General features: G+C 37.9%; 1 long non-coding RNA gene across 2 annotated transcripts; it reads right to left on the bottom strand.

The window, feature by feature from the left end:
• Window positions 1–1243: 1243 nt before the first annotated feature.
• LOC120873114 lies at window positions 1244–19823 on the bottom strand. 2 transcript variants are annotated; one of them, XR_005723387.1, is made up of 5 exons: window positions 19728–19823; window positions 4695–4754; window positions 4357–4600; window positions 2178–2314; window positions 1244–1273 (listed from the first exon to the last, which is right to left on the bottom strand). It is a non-coding gene; the product is annotated as an uncharacterized LOC120873114 (long non-coding RNA). The 2 variants fall into 2 exon arrangements; XR_005723397.1 differs by lacking the exon at window positions 4695–4754.
• Window positions 19824–24808: the final 4985 nt, after the last annotated feature.

Below are 24808 nucleotides of genomic sequence, written 5' to 3'. Positions count from 1 at the left end.
GACTCACCATTAAAAATATTTGCAATAAATATTTATAATTTATAATAACTGTTTATTACAGAGTTCCAAAACTAGTGCCATTGATTTAAAGAGCATAAACACTTATAACATCTTAATTATATATTGAGCTTTACAAAAGTGTCCAACCAGTTTATAGAACAATGAGCAAAACACAAATATGCCTAGCTCAACTTATCCTTAACAATACTGGATATTTTTATCAGTTTTATTTTTCATTGGTTATTTTTTTTTTTCTTTACTTGGATTACCAGTAAGGCTATTTTCCCCATATACTTGTGTACTAATTGCATTTCCTCTTTGGGAAAATATTATGATTAGTACAGTGGGTCTCTAGAAGATAAGAAGGAACATATTTACCTTATCAAGACAATTTTGAAAGTTTATAGTCATTACAAAAAGTAGAATTCCTGATTTCACCATTCTCAAAGACTTTTATTCTCATTTTCCATCACTCTGCTACCCATTACCACTATGTTCCAATTAAACCAAACAATTAGCAGTTTCTTATATCAGTCATATGCTCTCAATCACTTGACTTTACACATACTCTTCCTTTTGAATGTCCTTTATCTTACCTCAAACATACACAAACACACTGTACATACCACACATGCACATAGAGCCTATGTTTTTTCCCAGGCTCTATCAGTAGCTTGTTGCTACATTTCTCATAATATCTAACATCCAACACCATAATAATTAGTATTCTTTCTAGACTTTCTCACTAACCTGTGGGTTCTGTGAGGGCAGGGACATCTCATCTTTGATCTCTAGATTCCACATCATTTATCATCATGTACAGAAGAGAGTAGAAACTCAGTAAATGATTCTGTGAGTATGAACAGTATTCAAAAATAAACATAGCTGTATTCCTAGTGATAGAACTGAATGTCACCCTCAATAATTGTGATGACTCTGAGGGGCAGCTTGTTTGAGTGGAAAGAATATAAATTCAGAGCTAGTCAAACTTAGGTTCAACCCAGCTGGGCTACTGTCCTTGGAGTCATTACCTGATATTAATATCTTTGAGACTGCAAAGAGCAAATGGTAATCACAAAACATATCTTACTAGGATTCAGTTCAGTTCAGTTCAGTTCAGTTGCTCAGTCATGTCCGACTCTTCGCAACCCCATGAATCACAGCACACCAGGCCTCCCTGTCCATCACCAACTACCGGAGTTCACTCAGACTCACGTCCATCGAGTCAGTGATGCCATCCAGTCATCTCATCCTCTGTTGTCCCCTTCTCCTCCTGTTATTTGAGTATAAATTAGGTAATAAGTATATGAAAGAACCTAGTGAAGTTGCTCAGTCGTATCCGACTCTTTGCGACCCCATGGAATGTAGCCTGCTAGGCTCCTCAGTCCATGGAATTTTCCAAGCAAGAGTACTGGGGTGGGTTGCCATTTCCTTCTTCAGGGGATCTTCCCAACCCAGGGATTGAACCCTGGTCTCCCGCATTGCAGGCAGACACTTTACCGTCTGAGCCACCGTCTGAGCCCAGCATATAGCAGTGGCTCAATAAATAATAGACATTTTCTAGTTACTGCTGTATGTTTCCATTATAACACTAGGGAAATTATTTCTGTATAATTAAAACTTCATTCCATGTATATTTCCATTCCATGTATGTTCCATTATAATAAATATTAACCAATTCAAAGGATTTGATTCTTATGTATATATTTTTCCTTGAATCATCAAGACCAAGAGATAAGGTCAATTGTTCTGTCCATATTCTCGCTGCATGGGCAAGAATATTCCTTTTAAATAAATCTTGGTGAAGAATTAGCTGTAACCACAGTTGAGAAAAGAAGACCTGTACTTTCCAAAAGCAAGAAAAATAGAGTACTCTGTAAAGAAACACATGATCTAATCATCTGCTACTTAATTATTTTTTTGTTTGCCCCATTAAAACTGCTGAAGGTATTTGGGGACCTGAAATTGCTATAAATAAAAGTACTGCTATCCCTGATGGCAAAAGCAAAGAACTTTTGGATCATGCTCTACTTTTCATTACCAAAAATAATTCACTTGAGCCACGCTAAAAAAGTACGTGAAATCTTTTCAGTTGAAAATGAGATGTAAACCAGTGGTACAGTCAGCCTGTGTACATGCACATACATGCTCGCGTGCACACAAACATGCACACATACCAGAAATTCTCTGAAGGTCGGCTTCTGTTTATCACTCAGCCAAGATTCATACGTGCCTTCTGTATGCCTTCCTTCAGTCCAAAAGGCATCTACAGCCATTTGCCAACCAGATGAACTCAGGGGAAAAGTCACACAGTCTGCTCAAATAAGGATGACACAAGCATTTGTGCAGAATAAATTTGCCAAGATCTTTTTCCTTCTACCCTTATCCCATACCCCCTGCAAGCTGTTTTTAAGTCTCACGTGCTGCAGTTTCTGTTCTGCTGACAGCTCAGACCATCTCCATCAGGACTTTGTGTTCTTAAGCCTCATTCCAGGCAATTCTCCATGATTAAATGTAATAGAATGTGTAGCCCCTAGTATGGTGCTAAGCACAACGAAATGTGCTCAGTGCATAAATGTTCATTTCTAACTTTTCCAACCCCTCTGAGCACTCACAGAATTATCCTCCATACCTTTCCACACAGGGTCGAAATTACTTCCCCTGGCAGAGCTTCTCAAATACTGAGCAATGTCTACAAATTTTCCATTTTAGAGGTTTCTAACATCCCAAACTATGAAAAAATGCCAAAGCCAGATTTTTAACAACAAAAGTAGATTTTAAACTTTTACACCTAACAAAAGACTATTTTTAAATATAATATACTCAGGCTATTGTTTACAAGGCAACTATAGGATTTGTAAAAGGATATTACAGCCACTGTAGTCCAGGAGTGCAACAGGAGTTAAACATACGTGTTATTTCTCATCTTCTTAATATGTTCATTGTGTTTTGTCTGTGTGGAAAGGCTCATTTGGAAGCGACATTTGAAATATAAATTTCAAGTCCTTTGAAATGTAAACTCTTCATTCAAAAAGCCTCACTCCGATTTTTATCATAGTGCTTGTGTCCACACATTTATGGCACGAAACCACAAGCAAATAAACAAAGAGTTAGGGGTAAGATCTGCCCTGAAAATAAGTGGGAAAGAGAAACTTAGAGGAATCAAATGAGGCCATTATGTCCAGATCCACTTACAGGTTGAACTGAAGAGAATTTCTTTCCACACCCCCCTGATAACTCATTCCCTGTTGCCAAAGAGGCCTTGACCTCCCCCTTGCGTTAGCAGAGCCCCATATCAGTGTCCCAGGAGAATGAACTGTCATGGAAGCCCTGACAATCAAACCAACGAATTAGCAGGCTAAGACTAGAATATTTCCCCCAGACTTTTCTGATGAAAGTAAGTTATTCCTCCTGCAAAGGTGCCTCAAGAGTTTATAACTTTTAAACTGAAAGTGTTTCTGAAGTAACTACATGGCACCGATGAACACTGAGTACTATTTTTAATGATGAACTACTTTACTTTCAAGAGAAATAAACAATGAGAGATTTAAAGTGATTATAAAGGCAAACACACAGAGTAATGTATTTATAACTGGAAACTGCAGGTTAAAGTATAACACTCAATATATATCAGGATGTGATAAATCCATGCTATTCTGGAATTATGTTTCATGACATGATGTGATTGTTTTATGGGTCATTGAATTGCAGAAAAAATTATATACCAATGAATAGTATGGAGAAAGTCAGCATAATGTGGTGAAACAGCAGGAACTTTGGTATTCTCTTTCTTATCTTCTCCTCCCTCCTTATCTCTGCAACCTGGTTTCTGTCCATCACTGCTTAGCCTCCAGTTTCCCTGAAACAACTTCTGCCAACAAGGTAAACTCATTGTTGGTAAATCCAAAGAATACTTTTCAGTCCTTGTCTTAATTGACCTCCCTCCACAGCATTTGACTCTGTGGAAAATGCCCTTCGTTTTGCATACTCTCATTCTTGACTTCCCTGACATCATCCCTCCTGGACGTCTTCGGATAACTCCTTCTCAGTCTCCTTGCAAATGCTTCTTTAATCTTGATCCCTTTAGAGTTGTTGCTAAAGGTGATACTCAAGATTTTTTTTTTTCTTTTTCTCAATGTACATTATCTCCATTATCTCCCTGATGACTTCATCTATGACTGTAACTGCTTTCTCCTTGCTAAAGGACTTTCTAACCTCTCCCTCCAGGCTTTGATCTCTCTCCTGAGCTCCAGAACTATACAGCTAACTGCCTACCAAATATTGTAACAGTTCTCTATTACTGAACAACAAATCACTCCAAAGTAGTAAATCAATGGAATTATTTACTTTACTCACCAGATTAGAGGCCAGCTGGGCTCAGCTAGGTAGTTCTCACTGCATGCAGGTCACTCACACAGTTATGGCCAGACAATGACTGGGGCTGAGATCAGCTCAGCGTCTTCTTTATTCAATTGTCTGTTACCCAGCATTCAATAGTTAGAGACTGAACTCTGAGCCATCTCTCTATATATGTAAGCATGTGGTCACTCCAGGTGGTAGCCCAAGGGTAGCCAGACTTCTTAAATGATAGCTGAAAGCTCTGAAAAAGAACTCATGTTCAGAAATGATCTGACATTCCCAGCAAGGCCATGTTACTCTCCTACTGGACATAAACAATCTCATAGAATACCAACCTTAGGCAAGGTTACTCTGACATCATGACAGGATTATATAAAGCAAGGCCTCTTCATAACCTTGTATAAGTACAGATAAAAGCAATATCACTATGGCACCTCTAAAATATCCGACCATAGAATTACTCTCACATTCTGACAACACCCAATCTAGACCAAATCTCTTTCTTAAACCTTCCCACAAATTGCCCAACCAAATCCCAAACCCTGTAAAGGGTTCTTTCTAATCTCTTCCTACTGAAACTTCCCACAGTTTCCCATGATGTGCGTTCTTCCTGCTACAAATAATAAATCCTCAACTTGTTTAGCTACAAGTGTGTTCCTGGTGGACTTTGATTGAAGAGCACTGATAGATCTCAATATTATTCCATTAAATGGATATATCCACAATTATTCAAATAATCCTTTATTGCTGAACATTTAACTTACATACTAATCAAGATCCAGTTGGGAGACGGAAACCACAACAGTTATTTGAACAGGGAAAAATAAATATTCAAAAAACTAACTACTAAAACAGGTAAAAGTAGGCTCTAAGAGGCTTCTAAATTGGGAAAGGAGTACATCAAGGCTGTATATTGTTCCCTGCTTATTTAACTTATATGCAGAGTACATCATGCGAAATGCCAGTCTGGATGAAGCACAAGCTGGAATCAAGATTGCAGAGAGAAATATCAATAACCTTAGATATGCAGATGACACCACCCTTATGGCAGAAAGTGAAGAGGAGCTAAAAAGCCTCTTGATGAAAGGGAAAGAGGAGAGTGAAAAAGTTGGCTTAAAACTCAACAATCAGAAAACTAAGATCATGACATCTGGTCCCATCACTTCATGACAAATAGATGGGGAAACAATGGAAACAGTGACAGACTTCATTTTAGGGGGCTCCAAAATTACTGCAGATAGTGACTGCAGCCATGAAATTAAAAGATGCTTGCTCCTTAGAAGAAAAGCTATGACCAACCTAGACATCATATTAAAAAGCAGAGACATTACTTTGCCAACAAAGGTCCATCTAGTGAGAGGTCTGTCTAGTCAGGTTTTTCTAGTAGTCATGCATGGATGTGAGAGTTGGACTATAAAGAAAGCTGAGCACTGAAGAATTGATGCTTTTGAACTGTGATGTTGGAGAAGACTCTTGAGAGTCCCTTGGACAGCAAGGAGATTCAACCAGTCCATCCTAAAGGAAATCAGTCCTGAATATTCATTGGAAGGATTGATGCTAAAGCTGAAACTCCAATACTTTGGCCACCTGATGCGAAGAGCTGACTCATTTGAAAAGACCCTGATGCTGGGAAAGATAGAAGGCAGGAGGAGAAGCGGACAATAGAGGATGAGATGGTTGGATGGCATCACTGAGTCAATGGACATGAGTTTGAGCAAGCTCTGGGAGATGGACAGAGAAGCCTGTCATGCTACAGTCCATGGGGTCATAAAGCGTCAGACATGACTGAGCGACTGAACTGAACTGAACTGAAGGGGGCTCTAACTTTAAATTCCCTGCTCTTTTAATTTGTGGTACTTTGGGATTGACAAGTGCATACTTCTATATTTAAAATAGATTACCTATTTTAATCTAATAAGGACCTATTGTATAGCACAGGGAACACTGCTTAATATCCTGTGATAACCTAAATGGGAGAAGAATTTGACAAAGAATAGATATGCATATATGTATAACTGAATCACTTTGCTGTACACCTAGAACTAACACAACATTGTTAATCAATTATGTGCTCAGTCACTTAGTCACGTCCAGTTCTTTGCAACTCCATGGACTGCAGCCCACCAGGCTCCTCTGCCGATGTAATTTTCCAGGCATGAATACGGGAGTAGGATGCCATTTCCTATTCCAAGGGCTCTTCCAGACCCAGGGATCAAACCCGTGTCTCTTGTGTCTCCTGCACTGCCAGGCAGATTCTTTACCTCTAGCACCACCTGGGAAGCCCCATTAATCAAGTATGCTCCAATATAAAATAAAATTTTAAAAAGAGCAAGTACTATCTATAGACTGAGGAAGAAGGACAATAAGAGACTAGGAGAAGCCGTCTGGGACCCAAGGCTGAATTCAACCCTCTTCAACATGAGTCAGTACCACAGGCAGCCTACTATAGCAAAGGAAAAACAAAAACAAAAGAAACACTTGGCTGAGAGAACTAGCTGTAAAAACAGCTCATCATTGCTGGTAGGTGTGGAGAGGTGGGAGCTGACGGGCAGGGATGGCATGCCTTTGCTGGCTAGTATGGATAGGCCAGAGTGTGGCTGTAGATGTGGCCAACATTGCTGGTTGCTCTCAAGTGGCTGCAGATAAGGAGAGATGGCCTGAGGGTGCCACTCAACCTCCTGCTTAAGGCTGTGGGGCTCCGAATGTATCTAGAGGGCTACAACCTGGAAAAGAAGTGTTTTCTTGAAACTACTCTAAACTGCCCTCTGCTGATGAAGTGAATAACCCACCAGCTGGCAAAAGAAGAGTTTACAGGACTCGGCTACATAACACAAAGGAAGACAAAGAAGGGTGAATTTGGAGCTCAGGACAATAGAATGATAACTGGCACCTTGCAAGTTTTCACTGTTAAAACTAAAACTATTATCAAAATTCACATAAATCTTTATGGATACCTTACAATTATTTCCCATAGAATAGATTACCAAGGTCAAAGATTCAAACACTTAAAACTTCTCCATAAAGGTGTGAACAGTTATGCTTATTCCAGCAGGAGATAATTGTCTGAAGAATGAGCACACTCTGGGCAGTTCTAGGAGGCTGATGTACTGGAGCAAATCCTTAGTGAGTGATTTAAGCTGATTGCCTAGGTTAGTCAGCTCCTGTTGCTCTGCTCATTTCTTCATGGAGTCTTTCTCTAAGGTGATTTTGGTTTGTTTGTTTGTTTGTTTATCTAAGTGACTAGCAAAGCAGAGATAAAATTAAGATTCTAATAGTTCGAAAAAATATTTTAATGAAATTTGAGACTACCCATAAATGACATCTGATTTTTTAAAAACATGTGATTCAGAAAAGCCAAGATCCATGTTCACATTTTTGAAATTGAGGGCTTGGGAAATATTTGATACATCCTCTCACTAATGTCAAGGTTCTCATACTTGTAGGGTTGTTATGAGCACCAATAATGACATATATAAAGCATCCAGGCAGAGTCAATAAATAGTTGCTTTATTTCCTGAGAGCACTGCTGTTAGATTGCTAAGAATCCAAGCATATATATTTTTTTCATTTTATATATATATATATATATGCATATATACACCAAAGTTGTTTTCATTAAAGATGTAATTGCACTCCTCCTTCCCAAGCTATAAGTATGTTATGATATAGTTATGCCCTGATGACTATTAGTTACAGATATGATGGTATTTTTCCCCCGTTCTTTAACAAACACCATTTGTCTTTAACTACATTTCAGTGCAGTGAGCAGAGTGGAAGGGAATCAGATATTACATGGTCTTTGCATTTGTCTTTGTTTCCAATGCACTTAATTTTTATTATCATTTGGGCATTTATCCTTCCTATGTGTCTTCATTTTAAAAACACTCTGTGAGGCAAAAACCTACTTGGAGTAAACTATTTCTAGCATTGTGCTTTAAATGAGTAAGCTACTAAAAAATCAGGAGTGCAAACACAAATGCTTTCATGCACTAGGCATGTTATCATAAATTAATAAAACAAGAATAATTTAAAATTTTAGGGATCCACAGGGAACATACAAAACTGGAGAAAGCATACTCCATCTAAAGACATTTATACTAAATAAAATAAATAACAAAATAAAAGATGCTGCTAGGGAAGAAAAATTCACAAACCACATTAGACTATTAGACAGCCCACTCAGGACTTCTGTACAATTTTGGGTGAACTGAATTAGATGCTGGGGTAGTGCTAAGAAAGAACAACTAAAAATGGGTTCACCAAATAAAATTAGGACTCATTTCCAAGCCAGGTGTCCCACTGATTTTAGCTCAGTCCCTAGCGCCCCTCACACTCACTCTCTTTGGCTTCTATGATGCTAGCACCTCCCCATTCTTCCCTATATCATTCCCCACTACACTACTACAAAAATTAAAGCCTCAGATGCAATACATTGAGGCCTTAATTTTGTTTACTGTAAAACTCACTAACAAAATAAACTGTTTTAACCACTGTAAAGTGAAAATTTTATGGCATTTAGTACATTCAAATGTTTCACAACCATTACCACTATCAAGTTTCAGAACATTTTCATCACTCCCAAAAAAGACCCTACCATTAAACTGTTTCTCTCCATATCCCTCTCCCCAGTCCCTGACAACCACTGGCTTTCTTTCTGTGAGACTTTTGTTTTTGTTTTTTCTTGTACTTTCAGTTCAGCCAACATCCCAAGCAAATTAGAGCAGAGCTAAAGTCCGATAAGGTGAGAAAACAGAACACTTAGCTGGGGCAGGGAAAAGCTCTCCAGTGGCACTTTCTGGATTCAAAGTTAGGATAGGAGGGAACAGTAGTGAAAAGTCTGTTTGCATGCTTGGGGCTGGTGCATGGGGATGATTCAGAGAGATGATATGGGGTGGGAGGTGGGAGAGGGATTCAGGATTGGGAGCTTGTATACACCCGTGGTGGATTCATGTCAATGTATGGCAAAACCAATAAAATAAAGTAAAAAAAAAGAAAAAAGAAAAGTCTTTTTGCTTTCCTTAGGCTGGCTAAAGAGTCCGTCAACCCACTCCAGAATCAAAAGACATGACAAATCTATTCTCTTAGTTTTTAACTGCATTTTCACTTTTTTCTATCTAGATTATTTTGTTGTTGTTGTTCAATTGTTTTTGTAACACAAATGTGTTCTAATTTGCAACTTTTAAAACTGTAATTTGAAGATCAGAGTCTGAAGTAATTTCTCTACTGAAATTTCTTTCTTGTTCTCCATTGGTCATTTCTCTTCTTTTCCCCTAAACTGTGGCTAACTATATATTCTGTTGGGATTCCCTGGTGGCTCAGATAGTAAAGAATCTGTCTACAGTGCAGGATACCTGGGTTCCATCCCTGGGTCAGGAAGATCCCCTGAGTAAGGGAATGGTTACCCACTCCAGTATTCTTGCCTGGAGAATCCCATGGACAGAGGAGCCTATTACACCTCGAAAAGTTCTTGCTTTATGCTTTGAGTCATCTGGAAATAAGTTTAAGATGCCAGACATAAACACACAATCCCTCCTGTGTCAAAGTGCTTTCTTTGGCTGAATTGGAATTGATAATTGATGGTGTCAGTCTCCTTAGAACCATATGAGACACTCTACAGAAGGATTCCCCTCTAAGGCCGAATTTCTCTAAATGGTGAAGTACCAGCTAGTTATACCAATATATCAATATACCCTTGTGGTGCAAGATAATCACTATAAATCTACACTGAACAGACCTTGAGATTCTTGGAGGTCAGTCTTTTAGTCACTTATTCATCAGTCCATGAGAAATTCACTTGTACCAAATTTGGCTATTTTTCTCTAGGTTTAGGAGAGTACAAAGCTTTGTACAACAGAAATACAACAGGTTCAGGTTAACTTCAAATTAAGGGAAATGTAATTTTAAAACTATGATCACATTTTCTAGTTTGGACTTTTTCTCTTTGCTTTGTAATGATGGCCTCGGGCAAGTCATCTCACATTTTTGCGGTCGTTTTTTGTTTGTCTTCAAAATGAAAAAAGTTGAACTCAGTCAGTAGTTTTCTATGCAGAATATCAAATCTCTGAGCACAGGCATTATTTATAGCCTGAAAATAATAATCTTTCTATTCACGTGCTATCTTTTTAAAAAATACTTGAATTTTTTAGTTCATAAATATTTGCTAAATAGCCTCTTTCATTTAAAAATTATAAAATTATGCATCCTAACTACAGCAGATTGGAAAATAAGTTGAAGATAAAACAAAATCTCCTGCAATCCTGCCATATAGATATGGTGTGTTGTATATTCATATAGTTAGTATATGAGTATATACTAATATGTAGTATATTCATATAGTATATTCATACAGTTTTCTTTATATGCATTCTTATACATATATTATTTTTAGCAAACTAAAATATACTGTAGACATATTTTATAAGTTGTTTTTTTACTTAATATCATAAACATTTTCCTAAATCATAAATTGTCTTTTTACAAGATTTAAATGACATTTTCATAAATGAATACACTTTACTATTTTTTAGCTTCTTTCTGATATTTCATTATTTTTAAACACACTGCTATGAATATCTATGATGTGATTACATTCATAACATTAGAATTAATTATTGTTATTCTTATTAATATTCAAATTATTTCATCTCTGGATGATGGGAGTCACTTTTGGGGACTCGAGTTATTTTGATAAAACCCCTAGAGTCTTTCATAGTTCTGCTGCTTTTTGGTACAATCAATATTGCAGGCACCTTTTGTGTGTGTTCTTTTACCTTTGTTTTTAATCTGACTAGAGCTGTGCACTCAAATTATTATGCTTTAAAGTCACTTGAAATCATTTCTCTTGCCACCAACTTGATTCACAGTTAATATGTTTATTTTTGCTTTCTCTTAAGAAATTCTTCCTCTTTTATTTTTCTGTTTTTCTAATTATAGAAAATATTAACTTGGTTTCAAGTCATACCTACTAACAAGCTATACCCAGAGAAGTCTCACTTGCTTCTATCCCCATCCTCTTCATCCTTTTCATTTCCATTCAGATATATAAGAACAAGAGATAGAGACTAATTGATTGATTTTGAGGAACTGGCTCACACAGTTGTGGAGAGTGGCAAGTCTGAAACTTGTAAGGCAAGCCACCAAACTGGAAATTCTGGTAAGAGTTGATTTTGCAGTCTTTTGCAGTCTTCCTTCTTCTTTGGGAACCCTTGGTCTTTACTCTTAAAACCTTCAATTGATGGAATAAGGTCCACCCATATTAGAAAGATAATCTATTAATACTTTACTCAAAGTCTATTGACTTAAATGTTATTCACTCCTAAAAAATACCTGTATAGCAACATTTAGACCAGTTTGACCAAATAACTGGGCACTGCAGCCAAGCCAAGATGACACAAAATTAACCATGATATATACACACGTATATATTTATACTCATATGTTCTTATGTATATGCACAAACACATACTCATACTTACATACTCTTCTTGGATAAATGGTGGTTCCTGAGTTTTCTGAGTTTTCTCTATCTTGCTTTTTAACTTAACAATTTATCCTCGAGATTACTCCTGGCTATGGATAGAAATAGTTCTCATCCTCCCTCTCACCTGCATAATATTTTATAATATGGATATAACGTCACAAGTCCACAGTCTTTCTTGGTGGTCATTTGAGTTGTTCCCATCCTTGCTCTTAAAAATCATGCGGCAGTGAATGGCCTTTTCGTGTGATATCATCTTGTAAAATGCATGTAAATGCTTGTGTGATGAATGAAGTTATTTTGGAAGCTTTGAAATTCACAGTGGTCTTTTAACATTTGGTATTGTCTCAGTTAGTATGCTTGAAACATTATCTCTGAAGGTTTAGTGTATAGTGTATGCAAATATCTATATATAAACATACATGTACATATTTTCATTTCAACCTTCCCCAGCATTTCACATCTATAAGCAAAAAGCTGAGATTCAAACCCAGACCTTTCTATTCCAATAAACTTGGATGAAAACTGGCCAGTGGTTTTTCATAACTCGGGGACATTAAGATAGAAGCGGTTGTGACTCATTGAAAGAGATCTGGGATCTGAACCTAGATCATTGTAGTCTAGTTCTACTATGAATGAAGTAGCTTTGTGAATCTGGACACATCCCTGAACCTCTCTGGATTTCAGCTTCCTCATTTATGATGTAATAAGGACAGATTAGATTATGGCTAAAGCCTTTACGGTCTAAAATTCTATGAAACTTCTATACTCGCAAAACATCTCTTTTATGACAAGAAAAATGACTTAAACAATATTATTCCTATTTTGACTACAGAGTTTCTTATTACATGTAAGCACCAACCAATGAGGTCAGAAAGGACTGGGTAATTTTTCTGCAAATTTGGAAAGTGTTTATTCCAAACATTTTAATGATAAAAGGATGACCATTTGATTGAATGATATGGTTGAGAAATATTATACACTATCTTGGAAACACCATGTTGGAGTAGAAAGGCCATTTTACAAATTACTCAGTATTGTCCCTCATTCTACTGATGCAATTTACGTGATTTCCCAAGACCACACAACTTACTTGTATTATAGACATCTTTACTACCTGGGTTATTAAGATTAAATATACCATAATACCTTCAAAATAATCCTCTCATATTTACACCAAAGTACAGCAAAGGAAAGTGGCATAAGAGAGTGATTAAGTGTATGTAGGCTGTGAAATTAAATTGCCTGGGTGCAAATTCCAACAGCACTACTTACTGTGTAATTTTGAACCAATTATGTAATCTCTTCATGCCCCAGTTCTCTTCATCTAGAGAATGAGGGTGATGATAATTGCACATACCTCCAGTTTACCAGAAGAATTAAAAATGTAATCTGTGAAAACTGTTTAGTATACTGTCTGGCACACAGAAAACAATCAATACTAGCCGGATTAAGATTATACTGTGTATTTTATATACTTGCTAAATTTGGCTTAACTTTTCAATTGCATTTCTTTTCCTGATATTCAAGGTCAGAATTATTCTAAAATGATCTTTTAAGGATTATCAATCTATAAATTAGACTATGAGAAAAGTGTTTACTAGAAAAAATGAACTCTAAAATTAATTTTAAAAAGAATGAGCCTAGATATAGAGCTGTTTTTCATTGTAGTACACTAAGGTCAAGTTATTCCCTTGAAAACCCTGTAAAAATGACTCAGAAGTCACAAATCAGCAACATTTCATCCACTGAGATATTTGTCCCCCATTAAGCAGTCAGTGGTCTGATTTTTACCAGTGTACGGACATTGCTAAAACATCACCATTTTTAACTGACAGTGATTAAATCCATTTACCACACTGTGGATGAATTTCAAAAGGTCTTTATGACTGTTTATCTCATCTTTACGGACCTTTAAACTTAATAGCTTTGGTTGCAATAAAGAAGTGATTTCCAAAAGTTAAGCATCTCTTCAAAACTACTGGCAGACGTTAAGCTGATCAAAATTATGATGTCATCCAGACACAGATTTCTATGTGTCCTTGGTTCTTCAACTTGTCCTCTAATTAATGATATGGTGGTAGGGTGAGTGAGGAGTGAGACATGGTCTCCTGTCAGTAAATAAGGACATTAGTCAAAAGAAATATCAGTTCAGTTCAGGGAATACAAATACTGCAATTTTGTTCTGGTTCAATAATTTCAGGATCATATGTAGTTTCATTGAAAACTCATAGTACAAAAAAATAAATAAAACTCATAGTATAATAACCCATGTTGGCATTATCAATTCCTCTTCTTCCCCTTCTGAAATGTTAAGGTATCCTGTCTTAAACACAGAGCCCCAGAAGATGATAATGAAAAGAACTAGCTCAGGGACACATTCCCCAAGCATAACCCTCCTCCAGTTGTGATAATCAAAAATGTCTAGATACTGTCAAACATACCCTAAGGGTCAAAGTCTTCCCAGATTGAGAACCACTCTTATGAATCAAGCAGAAGACTGCTTCTCCTTGATCAAGGATCAGTAAACTACAGTCTAATAGGCCAAAAGTAAAACCCACTGCCTTATCTTTGTAAATAAAGTTTCATTGAAACATAGGCACATTCATTCACTTATTATCTATGCTGCTTTATCACTAAGAGAACAGAGTTGAAGAATGATGACAGGTATTGTATAATCTGTAAAGCCAAAAATATTTACTATATGGCTCTTTAGGAAAAAAAATTTGCCAACTCCTGTACTAGTCCACCAATTTCAAACATTTTTTTTAAGTGATGCAAAATTTTATAATGAAATCTCACATAAAAATTGTGTCAGACAGGGTCCAGATGGAACTTTCAACTTGGGTAATTTGAGAAAGTAAAGCATATGCAGCATATATAGGAAATTTCAAATGTGTGACAGAGACTAGAGAAATCACAAAGGGCTAAGAGAGCAGGGCATTATTACTCTCTAGGCCTGAAGGGGAGAGAACCAAATGACCTTATAGTAAGGAAGCCAGAAGAGTGAATACCTCCCTCACATTCTCCGTCCCTCCAGTCTCAGACCAGTGGTCCCCAGTAGCTGAATACAAATAGAAGCAGGAGAGCAAACTGTTATGGTCCCTATTCACCAGCCTACCAGGTCACAGAGCAGAATGTAAAAGGGTGGAAAGTGGAACTGGGGAGCAAACAGCAAGGAAACGCAGCATGCTGTGCTGTGCTTAGTTGCTTCAGTTGTGTCCAACTCTTTGTGACCCCATGGACTGTAGCCCGCCAGGCTCCCCTTTCCATGGGATTCTCCAGGTAAGAATTCTAGAACGGTTGCCATGCCCTCTTCCAGGGGATCTTCTTAACCCAGGGATGGAACCCAGGTCTCCCACATTGCAGGTGGATTCTTTACCGTCTGAGCCAAGCCCTAATAACCAAAACTGATCAAAACAAAGTTTTTGTGATGTTTAGTGGGGGAAGGTACTGAGATCAGTACACGTTGGCCTTATCTCTGACTCACTGGTCCAAGTTGAAACAAAGAATGCAGTTTGAAAAGTCTCTTAAATCCTCTTCTGGCCTTCTGACTTTGTCTCCTTTTTGAAGCAAAAGCCCGTAGTCAGATATTTCAATGCTGTCTTTTCTAACAAACTTCAATCCTTAGACCCATTCCCACCATTAAAATCTTCAACCCCAAGTATCAGGTATACCCATCCCTTCCCTGCACCATACATCCTCTGCTCATGTCTTTAAGCTGCTAAGCACTGATAGAAAAAGTTTAAATACTCTGATTACTGAATCCTCTACAAACCTCACAGTATCAGGTAACAGGGGCTTAACTGCTTGCTCAGCTTCCCATGACTTTCAGCCCTTAAATAAAACTGCCTGAATATTCTCATCACCAAATCTTATAGACTTTTTCCAAAACCTTATCAACTTTAACTTCTTTGCCGAAAAAGATCTTGCCATTATTCCTTCCCTCTCAATTTACTTCTTCCTCTGGCTTCTTTGGTACCATATATTCTTTATTCTAAAAGTGAAGTATAGTGATTTATGTCATGTTAGTTTCAGGTGCACAGCAAAGTGATTCAGTTATGTTGTTGTTCAGTTGCTCAGTTGTATCCGACTCTTTGCAACCCCATGAACTGCAGCATGCCAGGCTTCCCTGTCCTTCACCATCTCCTGGAGCTTACTCAAACTCCTGTCCATTGAGTCAGAGATGCCACCCAATCATTTTGTCCTTTGTCATCCCTTTCTCCTATGCCTTCAATCCTTACCAGCATCAGGGTCTTTTCTAATGAGCCAGCTCTTCACATCAGGTGGCCAAAGTATTGGAAATTTCAGCATCAGTCCTTCCACTGAATATTCAGGGTTGATTTCCTTTAGGATTGACTGGTTTTGATCTCCTTGCAGTCCAAGGGGCTCTCAAAAGTCTGCTCCAACACCACGGTTTGAAAGCACTCAGCCTTCTTTATGGTCCTTCTTTATGGACACATTCGTACATGACTACTGGAAAAATCATAGGTTTGACTATATGGACCTTTGTCGGCAAAAAGAATTAGAAAAAGAATAGATATACATATATATATATGTATGTATACATATATATTCTTTTTCAGATTCTTTTCCCTTATAGGTTATTACAAAATATTGAGTATAGTTCCCTGTGCTATATAGTAGGTTCTTGTTGGTTATCTATTTTTATGTATAGTAGCATATGTATGTTAATCCAAAACTCCTACTTTATCCTTCCTACACCCTTTCCCCTTCAGTAATTATAAGTTTGTTTTCTATGTCTATGGCTCTATTTCTATTTTGTAAGTACGTTCATTTGTATTATTTTTTAGATTCCACATATAAGCAATATCATATGATATTTGTCTTTATCTGGTTTACTTTAGTTAGTATGATATTCTCTAGGTCCATCCATATCGCTGCAAATGACATTATTTCATTCATTTTAATGGCTTTGTGATATGGTAACTCTATTTTTAGATTTTTAATGAATCTCCATACTGTTCTGCATAGAAGCTGTACCAAATTACATTTCCACCAGTAGTATAGGAGAGTTCTTTTTTCTCCACCCCCTTTCCAGCATTTATTATTTGTAGACTCTTGATGACAACCATTCTGACCAGTGTGATGTGATACTTCATTGTTATTTTGATTTACATTTCTCTAATAATTAGAGATGTTGGCCACTGTATGTATTCTTTGGAGAAACATCTATTTAGATCTGCCCATTTTTTATTAGGGTTTTTTTGGTGGGTGGGTATTGAGTTGTATGAGCTGTTTATGTATTTTGGAAATTAAACCCTTGTCGGTTACATCATTGCAAACATTTTCTCCCATTCTGTGCATTGTCTTTGTGTTTTGTTTATGGTTTTCTTTGCTATCCAAAAGCTTTTAAATTTAAAAGATCATGCAGTATGATCAAGTGGGATATATCGCAGGGATGCAAGGATTTTCCAATATCTATAAATCAATTAGTGTGATATACCACATTAACAAATTGAAAAATAAAAACCATATGATTATCTTGATAGATGCAGGAAAAAGCTTTTGACAAAATCCAACATCTATTTATTGTAAAAACTCTCCGGAAAGTGGACACAGAGGGAACATTTATTGTTGGTTAGTCTTTAAGTCATGTCCAACTCTTTTGAGATCCCATGGGCTATAGCCTGCCAGGCTCCTCTGTCCATGGAATTTTCCCGGCAAGATTACTAGAGTGGGTTGCCATTTCCTTCTCCAGAGGATCTTCCCCACTCAGGGATCAGATGCACATCTGCTTCTTCTTTATCACTGAACCACCTGGGAAGCCCAGAGGGAACATATCTTAACATAATAAAGGTTACATATGACAAACCCATAGCTAACATCAGTCTCAACAGTGAAAAGTTCAAAGCACTTCCTCTAAGATCAGGAACAAGACAAGAATGCCCCCCACTCTACCACTTTTATTCAACATAGTTTTGGAAGTCCTAGTCACAGCAACCAGAGAAGAAAAAGAAGTAAAAGGAATTCATTGGAAAATATGAACAAACTGTCACTGTTTGCAGATGACATGATACTACACCTAGAAAATCCTAAAGACGCTACCAGAAAACTCTTAGAGACAATCAACGAATTCAGTAAAGCGGCGAGATACAAATTAACACACAGAAAACTGTTACATTTCTATATACTAACAACAAAAGACCAGAAAGAGAAATTAAGGAAACAATCCCATTTACCCTCACATCAAAAAGAATAAAATATCTAGGAAGAAACCTACCTGAGGAAGCAAAAGACCTGTACTCCCAAAACTGTAAGACACTGGTGAAACAAATTGAAGATGACACAAATAGATGAAAAAATATACCATGCTTCCAGACTTAGAAACATTTCTGACTATGATCAACTCCCTTTAGATCGTGGGTAGAACTGTGAGGATATTGAGCTAGTAAATAGAGGAGGCTCTTATAAATATTCTATATTAATCATTTTTAGCAAATCTTGTAAACTTTCAGGAGTATGAGGATATATTCCTCTTTTAGCTTCGCTCATTTCTAAGATAATTTTCACGGTGAATTTCAGTGTATAATTCCTTTTTGCAGTTATGTTCAGAATTAAATGAGAGTTTATCAGCAGACGAATTGTATTCAGTGTATTCAATTTTGACACACTGGTGTTAAAATTAAAAGCATACCAGGCATTAATGTTTTCTCCTTCATAGGAAACTTCATCTCCAAATGATGATGGCTCTTTCTCCCATTATATTCCGACAAAACAGCTTTAAAACTAAATTTGGCATCCCTTTGGTGAGAGAAGATGTTTTATATTAATACTTAGCTTCATAACAGAAAATGTTCTGACCTAGCATATCCATGAAAAGTGAAATATTAATGTGTGTGCTGGTGAGGAAGTGTTCACTAGCCATTATACATATGTGTTTATGGATAGAGAGAGGAAAACAGGCAAAGATCCAGAAAAATAAGTAATAGAAAAATCCCTGGTGTGTGGTCAAGCATGAGATTGTAGCTTGGGCCTTCAGTGACTCCAGCAATTAGTTAATCAGCCAATATAATATGTGCTCATTTTAGATGTTTAGAAGCCGAAGGACATGAAACAACGTGATTTACATGACCGAGTTCCCCTGACTCAGGATCATATTCTTGTTCCCCAAGATGCCTTAAATATCTATCAGAACCATCGGTACTATTGAAAAAATAATCTCCACAAAGCTCTCAAAACCACCTCTACGTGCAGTATGGTAGATGATGTTGAATATGATAAAAATGAAATTATTTATAGGGGTGGCAATCTAGACTTCCTCCTACCACCTCCCCAAAATAAAAGCCATAAACTGGATAGTAGATGCACTTTATTTTTCTTCTGAGTCAACAAATTCAGCAATTTCTCTCTAGTCAGAAGTGCTCATTGCTGCTGCTGCTAAGTTGCGTCAGTCGTGTCCAACTCTGTGTGACCCCATAGACGGCAGCCCACCAAGCTCCCCCGTCCCTGGGATTCTCCAGGCAAGAACACTGGAGTGGGTTGCCATTTCCTTCTCCAATGCATGAAAGGGAAAGTGAAGTCACTCAGTCGTGTCCCACTCTTCTCGACCACATGGACTGCAGCCTACCAGGCTCCTCCATCCATGGGATTTTCCAGGCAAGAGTACTGGAGTGGGGTGCCAGTGCCTTCTCCAAGAAGTGTTCATTGGGGAGGAAGTAAGTTTCTACCTAAAAATTTGAATATTTTTATGAAAAACAATGTTCATCTCAGAACAAGGAAATATTGATCACAAAATACATTAATAAGATGTTCTCAGGGTTCCAAAGTTTCCAGATGCATGGCATGCTTGGGAGGTAGGAATTCACCAACAGGAAAATGACAATAAGTCATTAACATGTATAATTCTGGATTTATTAATAGTCCTCACCCATTGCTTATTGGCTGTGTGAACCCGAGTTATTTTACTTTCTGAGGTCTCAGTTTCTTCATTTGTTATGATGATTTTAAAGGAGGAAAATAATTTTTCCTTTATTCTTCTGAGTTTTAGCTGAGACTCCTATAATGAAAAACAGATTAATAAGAGAAAAATGAAAAAATGTATTAACATGTATACCTCATGTATACATGGTAGATGCACAGGGGAAAATGAGTAACTCTCTAGGGTGGCTTGGAATTCTGACCTAAATATCATCTTCATCTAAAGACCAAAGAAGGAAAGGTGAGAAAAGGTTAGTTACAGGAGGCTATTAGCACAGTAAACAAGGATAAGTTTGTTATGCAGATTTGAGCTGGTACCTTCTCCACTGATAAGATTCTCTTGTGATTTAGAGCCAAACTTCTCCTCTGGTGCCTTCCCTGGTGGCTCAGAGGGTAAAGCGTCTGCCTGCAGTGCGGGAGACCTGGGTTCAATCCCTGGGTCAGGAAGATCCCCTGGAGAAGGCAATGGCAACCCATTCCAGTACTCTTGCCTGGAGAATCCCATGGACGGAGGAGCCTGATAGACTACAGTCCACGGGATCGCAAAGAGTCAGACACGACTGAGAGACTTCACTTCACTTCTCCTCTGGTACACAAAGGGAGACACTCTTAACCAATGGAGAGTCTTAGGGTTATCATGAGGATTTAAGGAGCTAAGGTTAAGTAAGGTATTCAGACCACAGCTGGAACACAGAAAGTGCTCAATAAAAGTTAGCTATTATTACTGTAGTGGAGAAGAAATGGCAACCCACTCCAGTATTCTTGCCTGGAGATTTCCATGGACAGAGGAGCCTGGTGGGCCACAGTCCATGGGATCACAAAGAGTCAGACACGACTGAGCAACTGCACATGTACATTATTGTTTCAGGTTGATGGCTCTTCATGTGTGGCCCCTGGACTAACAGCAGTAACATCACCTGAAGCTTAAAAATACAAATGCTCAAGCCTCATCCCAGACCAACTGAACAAGAAACTCTGGGGGCAGGACACAGTACTCTGTTTTAACAAGTCCTGAGGTGATTTTGGTAACTACTGAAATTTGACAACCATGCTTGTGGAAAACAGGGTAAAACAAACAAAAATAAGTTTTAACATAAGTTATCATTAAGAACTTCTGTTTTTGTGACTATTTAAATGCAAGAGAATGCTTGGTTTTCTTTCTTTCCTTAACTAGAAAAAGAAATGCACCAGTAGCTTGAAAACAATAGGATTTCTGTAGAATAACTCTTACCATCTTATTTTTGACTTTGCTTTGCTCCTTTAATATTACGCAACCATGTTCCAAGAGATCTATTATTAAATTGTGTTAATGTATTTTGTAAAGCCAAGAATACAATGGAAAAACTCACTTAAAAGAGAGAGCCTACAGTATTTGTGATAATTATTAGATTGAACATTTGAACACAACTTATTACTCATTAGTCTTAACCAATTCTATAAACAAGATCATATGACTGTAAGATTACAACATAGGCATATGATGAATCACTGACAAATCTAGGTACAGGGATGTAATGCAGGGCTTCTAAGTCTGTGCATTTTGTGGCTTGAGTATAGTCAATAAGGTATATACACAGTTAAAGGTAAAATTGCCTTTTAGAACAAAGTAAGCCACACTGTATATTTTTGTCACTTCAGCCTCCACATGGCTGCCATAGAGATGTTTCTAAAGAACACAATCATGTCATCAAACAACTTAAAAGATTTAAATGGCTCCCTTAAGCCTGGTATGAGAGTCTCTGTAATCTGGCACCTGCTGACCTATTTCATGGACCTCAGTCCTATAATTATACCTGCTTTTTTTATGGAGCCTTCCTTGACAATCCACTCCCTATCACCAGGGAGTTGGTCCTTCCTAACTCAGAGCTTCTGGAGCACCACGTGCAGACTTCTAGTAGTCATTTTTACATTACATTATAATTGTTTGCACTTCTCTCTCTAAACAAGACCTTTACTTGACTGTTACTGATGGCAAGAAGCAATTTTCATTTTAGTGTCCCCTGCAACTGGCATAGAGCCCAGTACAAAACAGATACTTAATAAATAAAGATATTATGTGGATTTAAAATGTAAGATCTATACGTAAGCCAGAGATCAGCTCAGGAAAATACAACCATCACCTGAAGCCTCTTTCTTAGTCCCATATTAGGACCAAAATCTTTGAATTTTGACAAAAAGCTCTGCCACTTCCAAGGTTCCAGTGTCATCCTCATTCTAGCAGACAGTCTCCAAGACGGAATGTCCTGTTCCCACTATCTTCTGAGAGCCATTAAAACTCATTTCCTTTAAGACATTCTGGACCCCAAAGTTACTACATCTGCTGATATTCATTGAAACCTCCACACTTTCTCTCAGGCTGTTCGCCATGAGCTTTACAGCTTTAAGAGTTAAGTCAAAACTGCAAACTAAGCTGGGCTTAGTATTTTTAAGGCAGCTGACCCCCCATTTGTTAGCCTACTATGTAAACCTCCTGACTCCAGAATCATGGTACTTATTAATATTGGCTGATCTACAACTCATCACTCTCCATCTGACTTCCCTCACAGCCATGCTACCATTTCACTTCTTGGATTAGCATTTTAGAATACTTTCCCTTCTCCACTTGGCTCTGTTGTGTGCCCCTGATATTTCATTCTTGCTAAATTGTTCAGCCTCGAAGCATTCGGCTGGGGGTATCTGGAACATCCCGCAAGCTATCTAAGCCAGTTCCGTCCCTGGAGCACTTAGTGCTTGGGCGCCAGCACCTTGAATTAATCGCAAATTGTTGGAGAATATCCTTTTTGTTTGGTTGCTCATTATCATCTCCCTAGTTACTGCCATATCCCTTAAGCCAAAGGACACATTTTCAGATTTTAAGTAAATTGGAGCAATGGATGGGTCTGGATGGAATGGCAATAACTCTCCCTGTAAGTACCAGCTCCTTACTGTCTGCCTGGAGAAACCAAGTGACCTTTCCCTGTTGCCGATTCTGAGATATCAGAGACTCTCCTTGCTGGAAACTTCTGTGATGCTTTTTAGCAATGACTAACAGAAGCTTGTTTTCTCATCCTTACAGGGCTTCTGTAAGGATTAATTCAGCTAATATAAATAAATCTAGGTTTCACCACACACATTGTAAATAATCAATAAACTAACCATTTTTGCAACTGAATTTTGGCAGCTCTATTAGTTTCCAAGGGTTGCCATAACAAGAACCAAAACTGGCTTAGAACAACATAAGTTTATTGTCTCACAGTTCTGAAGGTTAGAAGTCCAAAATCAGAGTTCACAAAACCACGGTTTCTCTATCAAGGGAGCCTACATTGTCCCTTCTGCTTCTGGTAGTTGCCAGCAATTCTCAGGTCCTTGACAAGTAGATGCATCATTGTAGTTATATGGCCATCTTCTCCCTGTGTGTCTTGATATCATCTCCTTTCTGCACTTATCTGTCTCTGTCCAAATGTCTCATAATGACACCAGTCCTATTGGATTAGGGACTAATGACCTCATTTTATCTTTATCACCTCTGTAAAGATTACATTTCCAAATAAGGTCACATTCTGAGGTACTGGGGATTAAAACATCAGCATATCTTTTCGGGAGAACACGATTCAATCCATAACAAAAAGTGAGAGATAGCAGAATATGTTACCTTAAAACGCTACTCCAAAATATGTCACTTTGGTGTATTGACTATTTTGAACCGAAGGCACTTGAGAAACAGCAAATGCTGGGAGAGGCTTTCTCTGAACTCCTCACGTGTGTCTAAACACAGCTCTTCCAAGAGGAACTCACTTGTCATAAAGCTCTTTCTTCCCCCAGGGCCTTCGTTAGGCAGACAAAACTGACTCCTATCACAGGAGAGAAAGATAGAGGTCAACACCACACTGAAACAAACTTTCCCACAAACTATCATATCTCACATATATGTTCTTCTAAGGACCCTTTCAACTTTCCTAAAAATCATCCACTTTCTACCAAGAAGCCTACATACATCCTTTTTCCCCTTTCCCTATTAAGATGGTATTTAAGTCTGAATTCTAAGTCATCTCAGGCAGCTACTCATTTTCTTCTATGTATGTCCCATGTATACATGTTAATAAACTTGTTTGTTTTTCTTTTGTTAATCTGTCTCTTATTACAGAAGTATCAGCTGGAACTCAGAAAATTTCAGTTAAGTTCAGTTGCTCAGTCATGTCCGACTCTTTGCGACCCCATGGACTGCAGCATGCCAGGCCTCCCTGTCCATCACCAACTCCTGGAGTTTACTCAAACTCATGCCCATTGAGTTGGTGATGCCATCCAACCATCTCATCCTCTGTCATCCCCTTCTCCTCATGCCCTCAATCTTTCCCAGCATCAGGGTCTTTTCAAATGAGTCAGCTCTTAGCATCAGGTGGCAAAATATTGGAGTTTCAGCTTCAACATCAGTCCTTCCAATGAATATTCAGGACTGATCTCCTTTAGCATGGACTGGTTGGATCTCCTTGCAGTCCAAGGGACTCTCAACAGTCTTCTCCAACACCACAATTCAAAAGCATCAATTCTTCAGCACTTAGCTTTCTTTATAGTCCAGCTCTCACATCCATACATGACTACTGGAAAAACCATAGCCTTGACTAGATGGACATTTGTTGGCAAAGTAATGTCTCTGCTTTTTAATACGCTGTCTAGATTGGTCATAGCTTTTCTTCCAAGGAGTAAGCGTCTTTTAATTTCATGGCTGCAGTCACCATCTGCAGTGATTTTGGAGCCCAAAAAATAAAGTCTCTCGCTGTTTCCACTGTTTCTCCATCTATTTGCCATGAAGTGATGGGACTGGATGCCATGATCTTAGTTTTCTTAATGTTGAGGTTTAAGCCAACTTTTTCACTCTCCTCTTTCACTTTCATCAAAAAGCTCTTTAGTTCTTCACTTTCTGCCATAAGGGTGATGTCATCTGTCTATCTGAGGTTATTGATATTTCTCCCAGCAATCTTGATTCCAGCTTGTGCTTCCTCCAGCCCAGCATTTCTCATGATGTACTCTGCATATAAGTTAAATAAGCAGGGT

Source organism: Oryx dammah, unplaced genomic scaffold (assembly GCF_014754425.2).
Source record: "Oryx dammah isolate SB20612 unplaced genomic scaffold, SCBI_Odam_1.1 HiC_scaffold_1, whole genome shotgun sequence".
NCBI lineage: Eukaryota > Metazoa > Chordata > Mammalia > Artiodactyla > Bovidae > Oryx > Oryx dammah.
Note: the sequence above shows the minus strand (reverse complement) of the source record. Positions and strands in the feature narration are given on the sequence as shown.